Below are 20,492 nucleotides of genomic sequence, written 5' to 3' on the forward strand. Positions count from 1 at the left end.
GTGTTGAGGCAATGTTAAAAATGGTTTTGGAATCCCACATCCATATATAGCGAAACAATACTGCTGGATAAATGCGACTTGTCAAAGCACATTGCGTTTTTACCTTCATAAGACCATTATTTCCAGCTGATCCTGTCTAAAATAAGAAATAAAAATCAATAAATCGCAGATCCATGTAATCTATTCTTAAAATGTAATGGAACCTCATCAGTAATGTCTGGTAATTTGCTATCAGCATGGTCAAGGACAGACAAATTACTTAATTACATGTAACAGTTATTCCGTAAAGACTTAGGAAAACACAGATAAACGTAACTAATCCCTCTTTATTTATTCCCTGCAAACAAAAGCCTAAGGGTTTCTGGAGAGGAAAAAAAAAGAAAAAAAGGAGCTGTGCAATTAACATAATTAGGGACGGCTGTCGCTCAAACCCGCGCCGCAGCCCCGGGGCGGGTTCCGCGCGCTGCCCGTGCAATGCGGCGCTGCGGCCACCGGGCGGCGCCGTGCGCAGGCGGCCGCGCCGGGCGGGGCCGCTCCCGGGGCCGCTCCCGCTCCCGCTCCCGGCGCGCTCCGGGCCGCCTGTGCCTGGGGGCTGCAGCGCAGGAAGGGTCGTGGCTGTTTAGGGGCGAAGGGTCAAAGGAGAACTCTGCCAACCTCGTGGTCTGACTCGTAGAAGACTCAGGGAAAGTTGCCCCGCAGTTCCCGCATTGCTCATGGCCCCTTCAGCTGGCTGGCTGGATAGATGGAGGGAGAGCCAGCCAGTTCTCATAGCTCCATCCAGCTTTAGGATGGGTGCCTGCTGAAACTATTTCCACTGGGAGCACAACTGTGTGTTGGGATGACCTTGAAAATCGTCCTGGAGTCCTATATCCACAGTAGCCGCAGGTTGAACATCCACTGCTTCGTAGCTTCATGCCAAAACTATTTCTCTTTACTTGAGAATAAAATATGATTGCAATCAGGAGAGACAAAGCTTCAGATGACTTGGCATTTTTCTTCCTTGAGTGACTGCATTTCTCCAGGTGATGTCTTTCCTTGTAAAGAAAATCATCACAACAGCAATTTGTGGGATATAGGGTCTGTGCTCTTCACATCAAAACAAGAGGAGTTTTCACTCAGCTGCTACCTGATCAGGATTAAAAGATCATGCCACTGAAGCTACCTACACTTCATTCTGCAGCCATCTTCGGTTTGCATCTTGGCAACCTCACCTTTGCCCTGGGGCAGGATCTGTGATTCCTGAAGGTATAATAGATATCCCATGCTTCACATCATATTCTCTTCATGAAAAAAAATGTCTTGTGAGCAGTGGGTGGATGCTAGTTACTATCCAAATTCTGAAATTATCTTCCAGTTGAAGGGAAGCTTGTGGAAAGCCTTATCTCTGCACTGAGTGAGGGAAGCCTCTCAGCTCTCAGTCCTCTTCTTGGTTATGAAGACAGGTAACTCCTCCTTGATGGACACACTCCTAAGTTCCCTTTACAGACTACAGGAACCAAAAAAGACACAGAACAGTGAGTGTTCTGAGTGCTAAGTGTTAGAACATAACCACAGGGAAAAAAAAGAAAAAGTCAAAGCAAAGCAGACCCTCTGAGAAAAAAAAAGAACCAAACAAGAGACTATAATAAATTCTGACCAAAAGACAAAAAAGAATTCCCTTCCTAAAAGACATGCAACACAAGAGATGAAGAAAAAGGCAGCCTGATTCTATTAACCAAGTATTAACACCCCTGGCTAAAGAAGCCCTGCAAAAAGGAAGGATTAACATTTTCAATAAAGGGGACCAGATATTGCAGTGCTAATCATCAGCACACTCCACTGACAGAAGAATAGAAAATAATGTTCTTAATAGTGTCAAAGAGAACAGGAGGTACACAGGCAAAGAATCAGAGGGTGCTGCTGGTAAATGGCAAATAACTTGGTTAGAAAAAGGCATCACAAATAGGGGACAAAAGAAATCTGCAAGAAATAGTAACTTTGCAAATTATCCCAGCATCTCTGTGTCTGGCTGAGCTGCAGTTCTGCTGGTGGGTGTCCTGGAAAGCACTTTAGCACTAAGCATTGAGGCCATGGTTTGCATCATGAATTTCTAGTCACCATTTTTGAAAAAAATAGACCCCAAATGTCCTAAACATTGCACAATCTTGCAAAAAACCATACCAATTTACTGAGTAGCTCTGAAGTGTAATGCCTTGTGTTCTGTGCTGCCTGTCATTGCAGCAGCAGCCTGCCTGTTACATTAAGGTGCATATGGAAAGATGGGGAATTGTGTTCTGTGATTTAGTGTGAACAGCCACAGTCTCTTTACAACTGAGTCAGCTTGAAGCAGCTATTTAGCATTGGCCTCTAGAAGCTGAGCAGGACTGAGCCATTCCCATCCCTACAGAGCAGCTTGCCAGGTATTGCAGGTAAGGAAATTCTGGGCAGGAATCTCAACTCAGAAGGAGGGCTGAGGGTGCTGAGGGGGGTGGCTGAAGGCTTTAGGCTTCTTTCTGCTGCCACCCTTGTTAGCACTGCATTTCTCTGTGATAGTCAGTGGGATCCAGACACTTTGGATGTCTGGAGCTATGTGCATTTTGTGCTGCTTGGGTGCTATAGAGCTGATGCGGCTCTATGTGTGCATCAAGTTCAGTATCATACAGCATGTGATCAAACCTGTTTCTCCTTCCAAAAGGAGCCTCCTCAGAGAAATGTAGTTCTTATACATTCTGTGAAGAGAAAACTTGGGTTCAGATAAAACACATAATTTCTGGCTGCCACAGAACTGGACCTATAGGATATTTTTAACCTCTTTCATGAGATGATAAAATACTGAGGATGGGGTTTTGCTCTTTCCTGTTTTCATGGAACACTCTAGCACATCTGGGCCCTGCGAGTGCTACCATTATATGACATGATTGAATATAGCCAAGAATTCTCTTGCTCCCTACCCTAAAATGCCTGCAGAGCCAATTAACATTCACATTGTACACAGGTAGCATTTTGTCCATTTTTGAGTGACAGTTCTTTGGAGAACAATGCAGATACGCACAATATTAGATTCCCCCACATTTACAGACTCAAGGAGAAAAACTGCCCTCTCTTGAGACTTCCAGGGCATTTAAGCAGGCAGAATTTAATTACTGACGGCATATAAGGATGTTCTCTGAGCTTCTTGGAACAAGAATGAAGAAGCAGGAGCAGGACCAGGAGCGCAGACAACCCACATGATTACTCAGAGGGCTCCTTCCCAAGTTTGCTGAATCATGAACATCTCTGACGCAGGGAATTCTCTCCCTGCTGCTTGTTTCAATCTGTGCTGTGTTAGGGTACAGAGCTCTGGTTTACAATGTGTTTTGATTTGGCTGGGGGTGAAAGGTTCTTGGTTTTAAGTATCTTTTGTTTCCCCCATTAACCCCTACAGTGTCACAGAGTCCACTCTATCCTCAAAATTTCATTCCTGGATCCAGTGTCTGAGGTTTGTCTGAAGTTTCCTCAGGGGCCCGTCAGTTCACAAGAACACTGTTACCAAGAGATTAAATGAATTAAAAATTGATGACTGTTCTGTACTGAATGTCTTGCAGTCAAGGATATTTAAACAGATAGCAGGGAGGATGAGGGGAAGATTGTTTGCCGGAGTATTTTTTCCTGTTTTTAAATAATAGTTTTATGGGGACAGGGAGGAAGATAAGGAAATGTGGAGCAGGGGGAGTGTCTGCTGGTTCTGGGTAAGGAAATTCTTCTTATAAATGCAATATTGAGAAAAAATAGACTGCTCTAGGAAAAGCACTTTGCCTAAATAACACAGAAGACACTCAGAGAGGAATCAGAGAATTTTGCAAATTAATAGAATTTGAACCCAAAGCCTGTCTTGGCACTTTGATAAAGCTTACAGCTTCTGGGGATGGAGTGGAACACAGCCAAGTGCCATGATGGTGGCCCACTGTGGCTGCTTCATAGAAGGGCAGAGTGCAAGGCAGAGTGAACAGAAGAGCCATTTTGCCCAATCTACCCAGCTTTAGAGTTGGTCAGGATTCAGTGCTGCTATAGTCCCTGTTGTCCATGGGCTCTTGCCTGTGCTATCGATGGTTTTTGTACCATCTGGTGTGATGGCTCCTGGGATGGGAGTGGCAGATGTTTGTGCCTCTGTTTTCCCCAGTGCTGCTGCTGGAGGTGGGTGGAGAAGTGACTGGCCCTGTGTCCTGGCCGTTCTAAGAGAGTTGCAGGTCCAGATCTGCTTTAAGTTAATGAGGCTGTTACAGTTCACATTATACCATGTTCACAGTTCAGCTCTTTAAACCAAAGTTTTAAAAAATGCTGGTGACTATGCTTCATTTGTCTTCTGATTTCCAGCTGGAGACAATTTGAAAAGAGGTATTCTTTACAGCATCTGCTCTGAACCTGTTGGGCACCTTTAAAGGTATCATGATCTGAGTACGCCAAAGCATCTCTCTTTTCTAAGAATGATGCTTGAACTCCATCTGCACCCCTAACTTCACCTCAGAGCCTCAGAAGATGATGTACTGCTCAGAAGGAAAAATGTTCATAGATGAGAACAATCTAATCCTGATGGATCAGATCTGCTAGCAGACAGGGGTGTAAACTGGTTTATGTGCACTGCCTTTCTGCCTTTATTCCACATGAAACACCAGTAATTTTTGGCATTGTTCCAGTCTGGATTGGTGACTGTGTGGCCTTCTTCCCTGTCCTTACCTGCATAAAAATAATGGCCCTGTGTCAGTGTCAGTAGTAACAGAGAATCAATTGAGCAGAAGAGGATATTTTGTATGCTGTGAATTTCCAAGTTTCGAGATACATCAGTTATGAATATGAGATTGGAGTTCAAATTCAGAAATACAGATAGGTGGAACAAACTCCATAGTTCACTGGGTAAAATCCACAAATCCACTGAGCAAACTGCTACAGGCTCTCCATGTGTGCCTGGAGAGGGAGGGACAGGACAGGAAATAGTGAAGGAGAGTACCGAAGAGCACCTTGTTTACCATGTTTGGAATATAAGTTCAAACAAATGACAAAACTTGTGACATCCAGTCTTGATTGAGAGATGAATGAATGCCTCAATAGGTACTCAGAATAAAGCAGCATTAGATCCTTCCTTGTATGATTCAATCTATTGGCAAACTCTTAAAATGAATGGTCTCAGTGACCACCCAAGTTGTATTTTTCTTCTTTCCTTAGAAACTATTAATTTCCTCAGAATTTAAAAACCATTTCATTCTGAAAAGCAGCTATTACACATCCATGTGAGCTAATATTTTTATGGACTTAGTTGTATTAAAACCACAGTCATTCAGATTTCAAAATGTAATTGACCCAGTTAAAGTACAACACTTGCAAATTTATTTTTCATTCTAGTTTTGCCCCGTGAAATGAGCCTGTTTTCTTTGGAGAAGAATGAAGAAGGAAAGCCTCAAATACGTGGCTATAATTGTCTTCATTAAAAGCTGGCTGAAAAGACTTTATCCTGTGGTCTACTCTCTGTCTCTTTGAGGTAAGTTCCCATGTATTTTTAATGGAAAACTTATTGCAAATCAAACCTGTATTCTTGCAGCGGTACATGAAAGTGGATGTTCTGTCCTGTTTCATCGTGCTGGGTCTCCTGGGAAGAGCAGCTCATTACGGCGTCAACTGTCCCTGCCCTTTGCAAAAAGCCCCACCAAGGTCATATCAAGAGGTGATGGATAAAGGCAAGCTTTAACCCCTGACCTTGACTTTCCTGGTGCTGAGTGTTAATAAATCTACATTTAGGGGTAGATGTTTTCTCCCAGCTGCTTTCTGTTTGGCAAAGGGGGTGACATGCTGTTGCACAACAGGTTGCATTTCCTGGGGCAATGCAGTGTGTCCCCAGCACAGAGCCCCGCTCCCACCACGGAAGGATGGCTGTGAACAGGGCTTGGGTGTGGGGTGGGGCTCAAGCCACATGATGGTCTGAGATGTCTGGATAGATGGGCTCTCTCCTTTTCACAAGGGAGCACTTAGGTACCATGAAAACAGCGAGGTTTTCATTCTTTCTGCTGGAGCATAGGTGAGGCTGAAATGTTTACCCATATCATTGTCTTCAGAGTGGTGTTTGAGGTGACCTTCAAGCAGCTAACACATTTTAAAAAGAGGTCCCCTCCCTCTCACACCCATGGGAATACCAGGAGGAAACAATTCCTTTGAAAGGTTTCAAAACTACAGGGATATCAAGAGCACTCTTCAGCTCTCTTTTTCAGCAGCCTCTTGCCAGGTGACCAGAAAGCTTTTCCCAAAGTTTTTCAGTGCCATAGCTTTACATGTCCAGGAAGGAGCAACTCAGCTGAAGGAGAGGCCTCTGTCCTCTTGTCTGCCTTTCTTTGTTCCTCTGCTTCATTTTCTCCAAATGCTCAGTCTTTCCTTTTTTTTTTTTTAATTCCCAATTTCATCCCATTTTCCTCAGCTCTGTTCAGTGAACAGCAGCAGGCTCACTCCATCCTCTGCATCATTTTTTGTAGGACCTGTAATGCTGCTGGCTCTTATGTTTCCCAGTAGGGAAAAGGGCCGTTTGGGGCACACCTCAACACAGATTAGAGAATGAGAAAATTAATGTCCTGGGCTGATGTAGTGATGTAGTTCTGAACACTTGGTTTCTTTTCTGATGAGAAGTATTGCCCTAAAACTTCCAGTGCATGAAAGCTGCCTGTGATAACTGAGGTGGAAAAATTAGCTCCTGCATACAGCTACTCTCAATGGCTCTGAGCATTTAAGTGCTGTCATCTTCCAGGGAAGTTAAATTGTTCTGTTGCCTGTGTCCAATTAGCCCTAAAATCAACTTAGCAGAATGTGGAGCAGGAGTGTGCTGAGATGGGGTGTAGTCATTTTGTCAGAGGTTATATTCAGATTGATCCCGAATCGGGGCAAGGACCCACAGGGGGATCTTGGAAAAAAGGGCAGAGATTATACTGAGCTACTTGGAGCCTTTACAACACTGGAGGAGAGGGAGGGGGGGAGTGCTTTCTGCACACTAGAGAAGAAATACCAGAAATGTCAGAATTACCAAGCCCAGAAGTTAATGACACAAATGTTTGGGGTTTATTAATTCAATGTAAACATTCAAGATTGCTGTAAAAAATTATCAGCCAGCAATGGCAATGAGAGTCAGCTTTAGAAGTACCAGAGTTAGCAGGTAATTGCAATTTGCTCTAGTATTGTCCCCTCTTGGCTTTCTAGGCAGCAAGGCTTTGTCCCGTGACTCTGCAATTTGTTTAAACTCCTCTATTGCCAGAAATTCATTTGGCTGTATCTTTTTGGGTTTCTGATTCTACACAGGATAAATAGCTGGAATGGAACCTTTATCCCTTCTAAGCCTCATGGTTTGTGCAAACATGTTAGAGGGAGAATTCACAGCCCTGCACCTTGGAATAGTGAGATCTTTCTGCACAGCTTCTTTGAAGTGGGTGCCAGACCAACATTTGCTTACATGATTGGCCAAGGTGACAACTGATGTCAGAACAGTTTGATGTGGCACAACCCTTTTGCATCCAGGGCAGGCTCTCTCAGACATCAGTGCTCTGTCTTTGCATAAATATTTCTGACAAATGCCCATTTGCTCCTTGGATGTGTTCTCTCAAGCCCTGGCATATAATGCAGAGGTCAAAACAAAGGCCACATGAGTATGTCAGCAATCCATAAACCAGAGAACAAGAAAGGCCAAGAAGGAAATATAAAGGCCTTCCTCCAAGGAGGCAACTGAAATTGCAGTATGTTTTTCTTTGCAGTATGTTTTTCTTAGCTTTCAGAGTAATCTGTAGAGCAAGGAGGCAGAAAACAAGATGGAGTGGGAATAAATAGAACAAAAATTGCCTTCTGGTTACAGAAGATATAAAATTGTACCATTAGGCATACACCCAAAGTGTGTGTTGCCATTCAGTGGCACCTTCATAAGCTGGAGACCTGAGTGGAGAGAAACCTAATGAGGTTCAACAAGGGCAAGTGTAGGGTCCTGCATGTGGGGAGGAATAACCCCAAGTACCAGTACAGACTGAGGGCTGACCTGCTGGAGAGCAGCTCTGCTGAGAAGGACCTGGGAGTCTTGGTGGATGGCAAGTTAACCATGAGCTGGCAGTGTGTCCTTGTAGCCAGGAGGGCCAGTGGGTGCCCAGGAAGAGTGTGGCACCCCAGCCCTGGGGTGCCCAGGAACAGTGTGGCCAGCAGGTCAAGAGAGGTGATCCTCCCCCTCTACTCAGCCCTGGTGAGCCCCCATCTGGAGTGCTGTGTCCAGTTCTGGATCCTCTGTACAAGAAAGACAAGGAGCTACTGGAAAGGGCCCAGCAGGAGCTACAGAGATGATTTAGGGTCTGAAGCATCTTTCTCATGAGGAGAGCTTGTGGGAGCTGGGCCTGTTTAGTCTGGAGAAGACTGACAGGGGCCCTCAATTCATACAAACATCTCAAAGGTGAGTGCCAGGAGGAGGGTGCCAGACTCTTTTCAGTGGTGCCCAGTGACAGGATGAGGAGCAATGGCCATGAATTAAAACACACAAAGTTCCACCTCAACATGAGGAAGAAGAACTATTTTACATTGAGGGTGGCACAACCCTGGAACAGGCTGCCCAGGGAGGTTGTGGATCTCCCTCTCTGGAGATATTCCAAATCTACTTGGATGTGTTCCAGTGTAGCCTGCTTTAGGTGACCCTACCTTGGCATGGATGTTGAATTGGATGATCTCCAGAGGTTCCTTCCAACCCTAATGATTCTGAGATTCTGTGGTCAGGTCTTGAGGCATGCCTGACCCAGTCGGGTTCTGTGATGGTTGTGTAGTGTTGTCAGTAAAGGCTCATCCAACTCAAGTATGAAGTCTTATGCTTTTGACCAGGCAGTAATCTCTCATCTTGTATTCTGCTTCTTTGTGATCTCTTCCCTCCAGCTCTGGTTGATTTTCAAGGAAGAGGTGTTTTCTTCATACCCTTCCACATTTGTCTCATGTTTCCCCTTCTCCTCATTTATGCCTCTGTTGTGGGTGCTCAGATTTTGCTGCAATTGGTCCTATGGCTGTGCTGGCCTGCTACTGTGTAGTGCATCAAACTTTGGGGTCAGGCATCATCCCCAGTCTCTCTTCTGCTGTCATGGATAATGAAAAACTTGTGCCCCTACAACTGCATATTAAAGTGATATCATTTTAGGAGCAGGTAGTACTTCAGAGTTTCATTTCCAAAGCATGGACTTGATGGATTTGTCTACATTCAGGAACTTCCTGTCATCCCCAGTTTCATCCTATTTGATACAGATCTCCTGCTGAGTGACAAGTGGTGTGAGCTTACTGCAGCAACAGAAGGTGAGGGGAGTAGTTATTTTTAATGCCCTAGGGGCACCCTTTGTCCAGATTACTCCTTTGTCCTCACTCCATATTGCTGTCCTTTAAGGTTCAAAAGTTGCCATGTGTCCTCAGCATGGCTACAGAAGAGGAGAGATAAACAAATTTGTTTCTGTCCCCTAGCTGTACTGAAGCCAAACAAACTTGGTATTTTTTTTTGCAGACAGCATTTAGTGTTTTCCTCCTGGTAGTCTGCCAAGCAAAATCTTTACAGAAAAAAGCATGGTGATAGAAAAAGGCCAGAGCAGGAGCTGTCTCTGTCTCCCAGGTCAGGAAAAGGTCAATGCACATTAAATGAATATTGCTGGTGCTTCTGTTGCAACAAGGCCTAAGCAGTTCAAAGCCAGGCTGCATCATCTGTGGCTGAAAATAATTTGCAGTGCTGCTTCCTGAGCAGCAGATTGGCTTCCCATTACACAGGCTAATGAGAAAGTGTCACAAGTGGTCTCAGTAATAATCTGCAGCAGACACCCTCCCACCCCTCTCAGCACACTTGCAGAGATTTTGATAAGAGAAAGAGAGAGAGAGAGAGGAAGAGAGAGAGAGAGAGAGGAAGAGAGAAAGAAAGAGAGAAAGAAAGAGAGAAAGAAAGAGAGAGAGAGAGAGGAAGAGAGAAAGAAAGAGAGAGAGAGGAAGAGAGAGAGAGAGAGAGAGGAAGAGAGAAAGAAAGAGAGAAAGAAAGAGAGAAAGAAAGAGAGAGAGAGAGAGAGGAAGAGAGAAAGAAAGAGAGAGAGAGAGAGAGGAAGAGAGAAAGAAAGAGAGAGAGAGGAAGAGAGAGAGAGAGAGAGAGGAAGAGAGAAAGAAAGAAAGAAAGAAAGAAAGAAAGAAAGAAAGAAAGAAAGAAAGAAAGAAAGAAAGAAAGAAAGAAAGAAAGAAAGAAAGAAAGAAAGAAAGAAAGAAAGAAAGAAAGAAAGAGAGAGAGAGAAAAGAAAGAAAGAAAGAGAAAAAGAAAAAGAATTTCTCATTGTGTGTTCTTTTGTATGGTCAGCCTGAATCTGCAATTCAAAGCAATGGGATCAAGAGAGCTGGAAGTGGGAGGTCTGTGTGTTTACATCACCACCCGACTGCAATTCCACTAAAGCCCTCAGCAAAGCAGAGCTGTTGGCTCCTAAGGGCAAATATGGCATATCCCTGGTATCACCGGATTGCACAGTGGCATTTTAGGATTTCCCCAGTAAAAATGTCTATTTTTGAAACTTATCTTTTTCCAACACTTCCACTCCACCTCTCCCTGGACAGTCTTGTACCTAGCTGCCAACAATAGAGCAAATGGCCTCTGATCCCTGCAGTGTCATGCCAGTTTGGAGCAAAAGCTCAGAATCTGGGTCAGGGCAGAAATGAAAAGGTGCTGACCATGAATCAGTGCTCACCACTCAGCCTCCCAGTTAAGATACAGTGAGGGGAGGCACCTGACCTTCGGAATGCAACAGCATGGGGATTCTTACTGGGCTGGTGTGTTAACAACAGCACTAAGCTGTTACATTACAAACTCTTCTTGGCCATGCAATATATCTCTTTTTGCATTTGGATAGCTGAGGAGGCAGTGCAGTGCCCTCTGCCCCTTAATCCACTTTTGTTTCCAGTGCTGCTCCAGGGAGGAACAGCAACAGCCTTTGTAATATACTGCCATGACGCTGACAGGTCAAAAAGCACCATGATCATAAACCACCTCTTTGCAGGCTAAGGCCAAGGTTTGCAAAGATCGATTCTCCTGCCTTACATGCTTCCAGGAGCCTGCACTAATTGCACTCTGTTACTCATAGACCATTGCATTAACTCTGGCTTTCTAAAGGGCCCACCAGGAACACTGCAGACATAAAAGCAGCAGAGTGTACCACAACCTTGGAACATAAGTATTCCTTCTCTAATTTATTTCTGGCCCACTATTGTGTATTGTACATCATGTTGCAGAGGTTATGAGAGTAAGAAGGTCTTCACTGCTGCCTTCTGGGTCAAGCCAAAACCTTTGGGGAGGAGGTGAAAGGAGGATGATTTCTTTTTCCCTAAGAAAATGTGGGCATGGTACAGCTTTCCCAAATAAGGATGGGATGGGCAGTGGAGAAAAGGGGCAACATGCAAGGAACAGACTGAGAAGCATGTGAGAGATGAAGGAGGCCTGACAGGGAAGCAGGCTTACTGCTGAACCTTAGTGGGGTACTTTTGGCTCATGAAGGCACTGAAAGTTGAACAAGGACTGGAGGAATGTGCCTACCTATCCAGGACTTGGTGGATAGAAGAAAAGTTGTTTACCAGCCTTTCTAGTTCATATTTTTCAGTCACTTTACCTAAATTTTCCTCACTGAAATAATTTACTTATCTTTAAGTTATTAGTTATATATTTTATTAAGACCTGATTCTATGAGAGCCCGGGATACTCTTGTGTCTTCTGTGTGATGGATCCAGCTGGAAGAGAGAGGCAATCAGAAGGTCTGCCTCAAGTCTCTGGTCTGTTTTGGATACAGACAACCTGGAAAGTGTGGTGTGCTCAGTAGGGGAGGTGTTTGCTATTATCAGCATGACTTGAATAAAGAGAATACCCACAGGCAAGATGCCCTACATATGCTCACGGGGCTTGGGGCTGCTTGTAAACTTAGGTCCCCAGTCCCTTCAATATCTTTCTTGACCACCACTGCAGTGCCATCTAAATGTCTCCCCTGGGGACCTTTTCTCCGGTGTCACAGATCAGTAACTCAATGGTTCTTGGGCAGATCTCACTCTAGTGAGGAGCCAGAAGCTTCCAGCTGAGACTGGAAGAGAAGGGAGCTCTGGGCCTGCATACCAATTTTTCCTCAACCATAAAACAAGTCACAGATTCTGAGCCCAGAAAGCTAAAGTAGAGCATTCTTTATGTTTAATCCTCACCAGAAGTCACAGAATATCCAATGGAATCTATGATAAATTACAAACTTTAGGTGAAAGACCAAAAAGGTGCATTCTTATCACTGTGCTCTTGCCTTTTTCAGTGTATGCCTGATTTGGACTCACAACTCACTATTTCTTCCAAAAAGTAGCTTCTAACCTAAGATGTGGTATGGGTCAGGATCTGTTCTCCATAGCAAGTGATTAATATTATAAAGTTGAAGGGTTTCTAAAAAAGTAAGCATGAAGAATTTCTGTAAAGATTTTCTTGGCCATTGGTAAAAAGTTTGCTTTAATTGACTGTGAGTACTGTTTCAGAAAAAGGCCAGTCTAACAACATAAGGCTAGATACCATCACCTCTCCTTTCTGCAACAGATACTTGTACTGCAGCATTGTGAGAATTTAAAAGAGGGAAAAAGGGGCAGAGAGGAAACAAGACAGATATTCAAAGAGGGAACAGAATGAAGTGAGCCACATTAGCAACCCATCTGGTCACCTGAGTTCAGAGTTATCTTCTTCCCTGTCCCCATAAAAGTATTATTTAAAAACAGGAAAAAATACTCTAGCAACAATCTTCCCCCTATCCTCCCTTCAAATATCAGGTTTGATATTTTGAAGATATTATACATAGGAATTCTATACATTAATACATATTTACATTTAATTCTAATTAGACATGGGTGTTTCCCCCATTAGATTAGATTGTAAGAAGACATAACAAGATTGTGAGTGCTGTGCCTGACTTTTCATGGGGTTTTGTAAGGCTGGGTTAACCAGGGAGACCCAAGAAATTTTGACCTAGCATTTGGGAAGCAGCCACTCAACTAATCTGTGCTACTATGCTGCTTAACCTCGAGTCTAAAGGAGACATTGAAACCCATAATAAAGCCCTGGGACTGACAGTCAGGACATGTTACAGACAGGAACATCCCTGTGGTCTAAGCTGTCAAAATACTAACCATAAATAATAAGAAGGGAAGGTTGAAGGGAGGACAGGTAGTAACTCTCAGGGAATAACAACACTTACAGGTTAATCCATCTCTGCAGGTTAATCCATCTCTGTGGTCTCCTTGTCATTTGAAGTTCTCCTGCCACATCATGAGAATGGGGAGCCATAACTGCTAAGAAACAGAAAACATTTCAGCCTCTGGGGTTCTGCCTGATCTGTGTCACTGTCATTAAATGTAAACTGTCCTTAAACAGGCATCTTCAAGAGAAAACTACTGAGTGGGAGAGAGGGAGCTGAGGCCTCCGTGGCTTGCCTTCTGCTGCTTTCTCTCTTTCAACAGTGCAGATGTTACTTTCCAGTCGGGTTTGAGAGAGAATCCCTACTGTTGAGAAGATTAAGGGATTAAACAGAAAGGGCTCCATTGCAAGAATTTCACTTCCAGCTGGTGCTCAGTTGGGGTAGAAAGTTTTCTGAGATAGGGAGATACAGATATATTCTGCATACAGATATATTTGGCTCCTCTGATTAATTCAATGTTAATACAGTGTCACATTTTCCCTTTAGAGAAAATTAGAGTAAGACAGTGCCACATGCTGTCAGTCTTTAGAGGAAATCTGTAGGGACAATTGAAGTCCTGAAATTATTTTTTTCAGGATTTTAGTTTGGACTTATGACCCCCCTCCCTTCCCCATGTAATTTTAACATTTTTTTCTTTTAGTTTTATCACAAGTGTCAAAATTACAAATCTGTGACTGGATAGAGTAGGTGAACTGTGAATTTTTCTCTCTTTTGCTGGGTTAAGCCCTACCTTTCAAGTTATTTTATACATAAAGACATTCAGCTGCCTCTGATCTTCACGAGCTTTCTCTTGGTTTCTTTAGAATACAAAAGTGGAGGGCTCAAGCAATCCAAAGCCAATTGAAGTGAATCTCTGTAAAGATTAGAATGCCTCTTTCTTACCATGCCTTTTTTGGGGGCAGAGAGTGTGGCACAGAAGACTGGGTGTATTGGGGAGGAAGAACTGTACCCAGCCTTTCCTCTTTGTCAGGTGTTATAGGATTGCTAACGCACTTTAAAGGTGGTTTGAACTCAAAAAACTCAGCTAAAATACAGAAACACATCTCATTTTGTATTACACTGAACAGGCACCCTGTGCAGTTAAGAAGGGTGTAAGAACAAACCACGAGCTGGATTGTCTGATCCCTGATACATGGGGACACGTGCAGCCCATTGCTGGCTTTTTGGTGCAGCATTTTCTTCCCATATTCCTTGCTCTACATTATTTCTACCCTGTTCCTTCTTTGGATTTACCTTTTTCCTTCTTTCCCCTTTCTTTCTGGAGGGTCTGATCAAGGAGGCCTGTTAAGGACATTGCCATGTTCCAGTTCCAGTGTAAACAATGTTATTACTGTGGGCACACCAATAACCTAATCAGCCTTCTTGCTCCATCAGACTCACATTCCCCCTATGGTTGTTTTACCTCATAAATGTGATTTTCTGGGATAGGAAATTTCAGAATGGCAAAGTTTGGCTGCAAATGGAACAGAATGGATTCCCATCCTTTCTAAGTGCCTTGAAGGGGAATTATAAAGGCTGGTGCAGTCTGTTCTCAATTACTTACATGATTACAGGGGCAGTAGTAGAACAAGGAGAAAAGATATCACATATTCTCTGTAGAAGTCACTCATATTTTATAGTCATTAACCCTTTATTTCATACTTGAAAAAGAAATCACTGGGACAGTAATTTCTTCCTATTTTTCTGGTAACCACAATAAAGCCCTTACAGAGTCAAGGTACATGAGTTCATATAATTTGAACTGGGCATGATTTAAACCAAGAAAAGGAGAGAAATTCTCAATTCTCCACTGACCTTTTACAGCTAAGGTTTTACCTTTGGTTTTGTTTGTTTGATTGATAGTTTTTGGGGTTTTAAATGAAAATTAGCAGAATTGTAGTGCCATTAATACTCATATATTTGTTGATACAATCCATGCTGTTGTGGACAGCAACGGGCAAGTTCTTCAGGGACCTGTAGATTCATTCTTCCCCAACCCCACCCATTACAGCTGTCAAGCAGTAAATGAACTGGTTCCTCATGTTAGTTTACCATTGGCTTGTGACCTGTATTTTCCAGGGTGCTTTATCTGCCTCCTTACCAGCACTGTGAGTTGCCCAGCCCTGCTCCTGGGGCTCCCTCTGTGCAGCCCTGGGGCCACCACAGGGCAGCCCCCGGCCAGCTGGAGGGTCCCAGCTGGTGTGCTGCCACCCAGCCCTGCTGGGCTCCACCTGCCCCAGAGCACAGGGCTTGTCACTCAGGGGGCACTGACACCAGCTATAAGTCGTGATGGACACAAACTTGACTCATTCTGATAGTGGTATTTTCTTTCTGGCTGTGACATTATTTGAACAGATCACCTTTGTTTAGCACTCACCATGCTCTCATTTGTCAAACAGCTGTCTTGAAACAATGTGACTGTACAAAGTTCCCAAATATATCTATGTTTGAAACAAGTTCTCTGTTTTTCAGTTCTTCAGGTGCCACTATCAGGAGTCTAAACACCTTTGTGAAAATACAGCTTGGAAATAATTAATTCCCTGCTTGAGCACTCAAGAGGGTTTTCTTTATTGCTCCTAACTGCTGGGAGCATGTTCAGCTGCAGCTCAGTCAGCGCTCTGACTGTTCCCTACCTTCTATGACACCTACTTTGGTTAAATGAAGTTTCTGGAAGGGACATAGCAATGTGGGTAAGAGAGGATAAACTGGGCAGACCCCTGTGTAGGGTATCTTCTTGGTCTCTGGAAAATTGTCCACATTTTCTTCATTCTGAAACCCTAATGGGCAAGCAAGCAAGCTTCAGAGCCATGTTGCGGCAATTGCCAGGGCAGGCAAGTTGGGACCATGGAGAAGTGCAGCCTTGCCTGCATAGAATCACAGAATCATTGAGGCTGGAAGAGACCTTTAGGCTCCTCTGGTCCAACCATCCACCCAGCACTGCCCCTGTAACCCTGAACCCCTAAACCACATCACCCAGAGCCAAATCCAGACGCCTCTTGAACAGCTCCACCACCATCCTGGGCAACCTATTCCAACACCTGACCAGCCTAACAGTGAAAAATATTTTCCTAATGTCTAATCTGAACATCTCCTGTCTTAAGGCGATTCCCTTTAGTCTAGTCACTGCAGTCATGGTAAAAGAGACCAACCCCAAAAACCTCCTTTCAGGTAGTGGCAGAGAGCAGTGAGGTCCTCCTGAGCCTCTTCTACTTGGAACTTGTGGAGGTTTCAGTTCAAAACCAGGCAGAAACACCAACTTTGTGTAGTGGTTTTAGTTTGCATATTTGAGATTTCACTAATTTTGAGATTTCTTGACCAATGCACCAAGGAGTGTGGTGGGTTCAGTGCTGGCTAATCACCAGTGCACTCATCTCTTACTGTGAGGTGTCACAGACATCTTTTCACTAAAAATCCTTTCTTTACGATTTTTCCTTCTGAGAAGCTGAGAGGCCTGGGAGACAGAATGTAAACAATGGTTGTCTGCTGCTGTGGAATGCAACAGGTCCACCTGTGATTGGCCCATCTGGGATGTTTATAATTAATGGCCAATCAAGGACCAAGCTGTCTCGGACAGAGTCCGAGAGAGCTGCCTTTGTTATCATTCTTTTCTTTTCTATTCTTAGCTTAGCTAGCTTCAGAGAAAACCAGCCCTTCTTTTTCTTTTTAGTATAGTTATAATGTAATATATATATATCATAAAATAATAAATCAAGCCTTCTGATCATGGAGTCAACATTCTTGTCTCTTCCCTCATCCAAGAACCCCTGTGAACACGCTCACAGTGAGGTAGGACTGAGAAAGGCAAAGCAGACTCAAAACTTTAAAAGGGTATATAAAAAAAATTATTAACAGTAACCATAAGAAAGAGTAATAAAAATCAGAACAAAACCTTCAGAACACTTCTCCTCCCCCCACAACCTTTTCTTTCTTACTGACAATGTAAAGAAACAAAACTTAAAAACCATGACAGAACTAAACAACCCCAGCTCCCTCAGCTGTTCCTCAAAAGACATATTTTCCAGACCTCTCACGAGCCTTGCTGCCCTTTGCTGGACAGGTCCAGATGTCGAGCTCAGCGCACGTCAGTGCACGTCTGCAGAGTGCTGAAATACAGCTCTGCCAGTAGTAAGGTGGAAGATGGAAGCAGTCAGAGAATTGCCTGCCAGTGAGTACAATATGTATATTGTGGTGCTACAGTTCAGGAAAGAAACAGCTAACAACCCTTTCAGTAGCATAAAAACAAGATAACATTTTGTTACAGTACATCGTGTATATCAGCAATCACAAACTCAAAGGAGTATTGTGGATCTGCAGAATGGAAACCAGCTAAAGGTATCACACATTTTCATTCTCAGACAGGCAATTATCTTCTCACTTTTTAGAGAAATAATGCTTTTGAATGCATCAGCAAACTGAAAATGAAACATTTTCAATATTAGAGGGGACAAATTCCTGGTCAAATTGGAAATGTTTGCATAATTTTTAAAATCTTAAGCTACTCCCACCCCTCTCCCCAAACACCCTCCATTCCTTTCAAGTCCAGTAGGAATTTTTTTCCCTGTTAACTGCTAGAGGGCTGCTAGGGGCTACCTGCAGCAAGTCAAAGCAGGACTGCCACCAGCAATAAATTATATAATCTCTGGCTTTGTTTAGGTGAATTTAGAGATGATTTGTGGCTTTGCTGTTAACTACCAGATGTCTCTGTACTGTGCTGGGAATGGATTCCCACAGAGGTGGGCTCACTTCTTACAAATACAGAAAATAGCATATTCTGGTGGGTTTTACTATGCCTGCTCAGTATGGCTCAGTATAATGTTAACAGTACATGTGCACACATCAGCAGAGATGAAGAACTGATCCATTAAAATATCTCACCAGATTTTAAAACTACTGGACATCAAGAATATCTATATTTGTGGCTCCACACCACACCTGAGAGCAGTGCTCTACAGAATTATCAAAGAATCTGATTAGTGTAATGAATTTTGATTCTGTCCAGAAGTTGTAACATATCAGTTTGCTGAGCCAGTATTTCCTGAGGAGTATGCAGGTCCATAGTAATTCCTGGTGAAATTAGAGGAGGAAGAAAACTGTCATTGCAGAAAAATAAACTTGCATGCTGAAATGTACACTGCATGGAGAAACTGAGCTTTGTTATTTTACTCAGCAGGACCACGTGGTGATAAAGTGGAATTGCTCTGGCATTTCAGAATTGCTGTTCTGTGTCGTAACACGGTCCTCAAAATGTCAGAGCCTTGAGGAAGTGATGGACTGGTTTCTTAGCAGGAGCAAATCCCCAGAGCTACCCTGGGTGTGCTGATTTGCACCATGCAGAGATTCTGTCACAATTTTAGACCACAAAGGAAATAATTAGGGCAACTAAGTTTATTAAATTTTAACAAAACCTTTGCTTTTGTAAAGCTTACATATTTCCTTATCTTTACTTATAAAAGGGTGCATTTGTTTAGAGAATGGTTGGACTTTGCTAACCCCCTTTGCACAAAACAGCACAAGCCCCTACATGGCTGTGTGTGATTATTACATTAACACATCTCTATGGTTACACCACAGAAACCTTTAAGTGTGAATGCATTTTTTCTTTTAAGTACCAAGATGTTCCTGATGGAAAAAAAAAATGACCTCTTCTTGGCTCCTGAGATAGAGTCAGGGATGTGATTAATGCTGACTGTATTCCACTGTTTTTCCCTGAAGACTAGCTATTAATATTTTCCAGTGATGTATGTCCTTTCACTTAACCACAAATGGGTGGTCAGCAAGGTATCTAAGCCCATATTTTGTCTTAAAAAATCACTTTCACTGTACCTTCACACATATGGCCATTGACTTAATATCCATAAACTGATCCCTTCCAAAAATGCATGAATGAACATCTCATCCCATCTTACTTTTTTCCCTAGTTATCTGCTGTTTACAGCAGATCCAACAGCCTGTGAAATGGCAGGCATCTCTAGATTTGGTATGTTACTGAGTTAACTCATAGTGGCAAGCTGCTGAAAAGCTTTCCTCATCTGTTACTACGTGCTCTTTGATGTACAGCCTGGTGAAATCGGTTTGATTTGGCTTTATTTTGGGTTCTATCAGTTGTATCATTGGATTGGCCTAACAAGATAGCTGAAACTTTCAGAAGGATGCACCTCTCATTTTCTTTTAAACAAGCATATTAATAGAGAAGAAAGGTATCTGAGATCCAAAGCCGTGCTTTCTTAGACAGATGTGCACAAATAAACAGAACAACCCCTGAAACAAATTGAACCACAACAAGAACAGAGCAGCAGGACAAGCCAAGCTACTGATGTGTGAGACAAATTAAATAAAAGGCTTGAAAGCAAAATGGATTATTGGAAGTTTCCTCACTCTTCACTCTGTCCAGCAACTTTCAGGTTTTTCTCCAGATCCATGAATTTCTTATGGTCCTCTCTATATTCTTAGGAAAGTTTCCTTTCTTCTACAAGCACAAACCTTTGCTTCCTGCTCCAGGCAGTTCTTGTTGTCCACGCAGATATTCTTCGTCTGTCCACTCTGTGCTCATGGTCTCTGCCACGCTGCACTGCTGCCAAGAAAGAGCACTTTCCTTCCTGTTGCTTCTCCAGCCTCTCCTTGCTGCTGCCCACTCTCACAACCTCCTTAGCTGAATATCCTGTCCTCATCCCAGGCACTCTCCTGCTCAATGCTGTAGGAACATGCTATGGAAAGAAACTTCTGGCATTGGGCATGCTAAAAGCATGGGTTTGTAGCAATTTACCTTTGCTGTCTCCCCAGTGTCGTTCATTATAAGAACCTTGACTTCTCTTTAAATTTGATTGCAAGATTCACAGCAGGGGGGAAACCAGCAGCTGACTAACACCCTGCACAGACAAGATCTGCTCTTTGTCAGATGTCCTGGGGAAGTTTTCAGAAGAGATAAGGGAAGTAAGGGGACAATGGAGGCTGCTGTGGGGTAGGTTTTGTGTGCAAAGGGTTCTACAGGAGTGGGACCTGGAGTGTTGGCACAAGTAGTCTTGTGGCTTCAGAAGTTAATGTCTGCCAGGGCATTTTCTGTCTCAACTTTCTCACTTTATATTTAAGCTTTTATATGAACTCCAAATTTGGATTACAAGTACTTCAGATACAGTGTCAAATCATTTTGTCTCATTACTGACCTTCTGTCTCCTTTCTGCTCATCAATTCCTCATTCTGTCTCCTGGTGCACAGAAATTGAAGTGTCCTTTTAGAGTCAGTTTTACAATGTATATTCTCTTAAAAATTATGTTTTATAATTTACAGTCATTAACATGC

At 43.2% G+C, this 20,492-nt stretch overlaps 1 long non-coding RNA gene across 2 annotated transcripts in view; it reads right to left on the bottom strand.

The window, feature by feature from the left end:
* Positions 1 to 554: 554 nt before the first annotated feature.
* Positions 555 to 20,492, bottom strand: part of LOC118685725 (uncharacterized) — a 76,954-nt gene continuing 57,016 nt past the window's right edge. For both annotated transcript variants that reach the window (XR_004980025.1, XR_008508297.1), the window contains 2 exons: positions 13,218 to 13,308; positions 555 to 1,486 (listed from right to left, as the gene is read on the bottom strand). This is a non-coding gene — a long non-coding RNA (uncharacterized LOC118685725). The remainder of the gene's footprint in view (positions 1,487 to 13,217; positions 13,309 to 20,492) is intronic.

This window comes from Molothrus ater, chromosome 3 (genome assembly GCF_012460135.2).
Source record: "Molothrus ater isolate BHLD 08-10-18 breed brown headed cowbird chromosome 3, BPBGC_Mater_1.1, whole genome shotgun sequence".
Classification (NCBI taxonomy): domain Eukaryota; kingdom Metazoa; phylum Chordata; class Aves; order Passeriformes; family Icteridae; genus Molothrus; species Molothrus ater.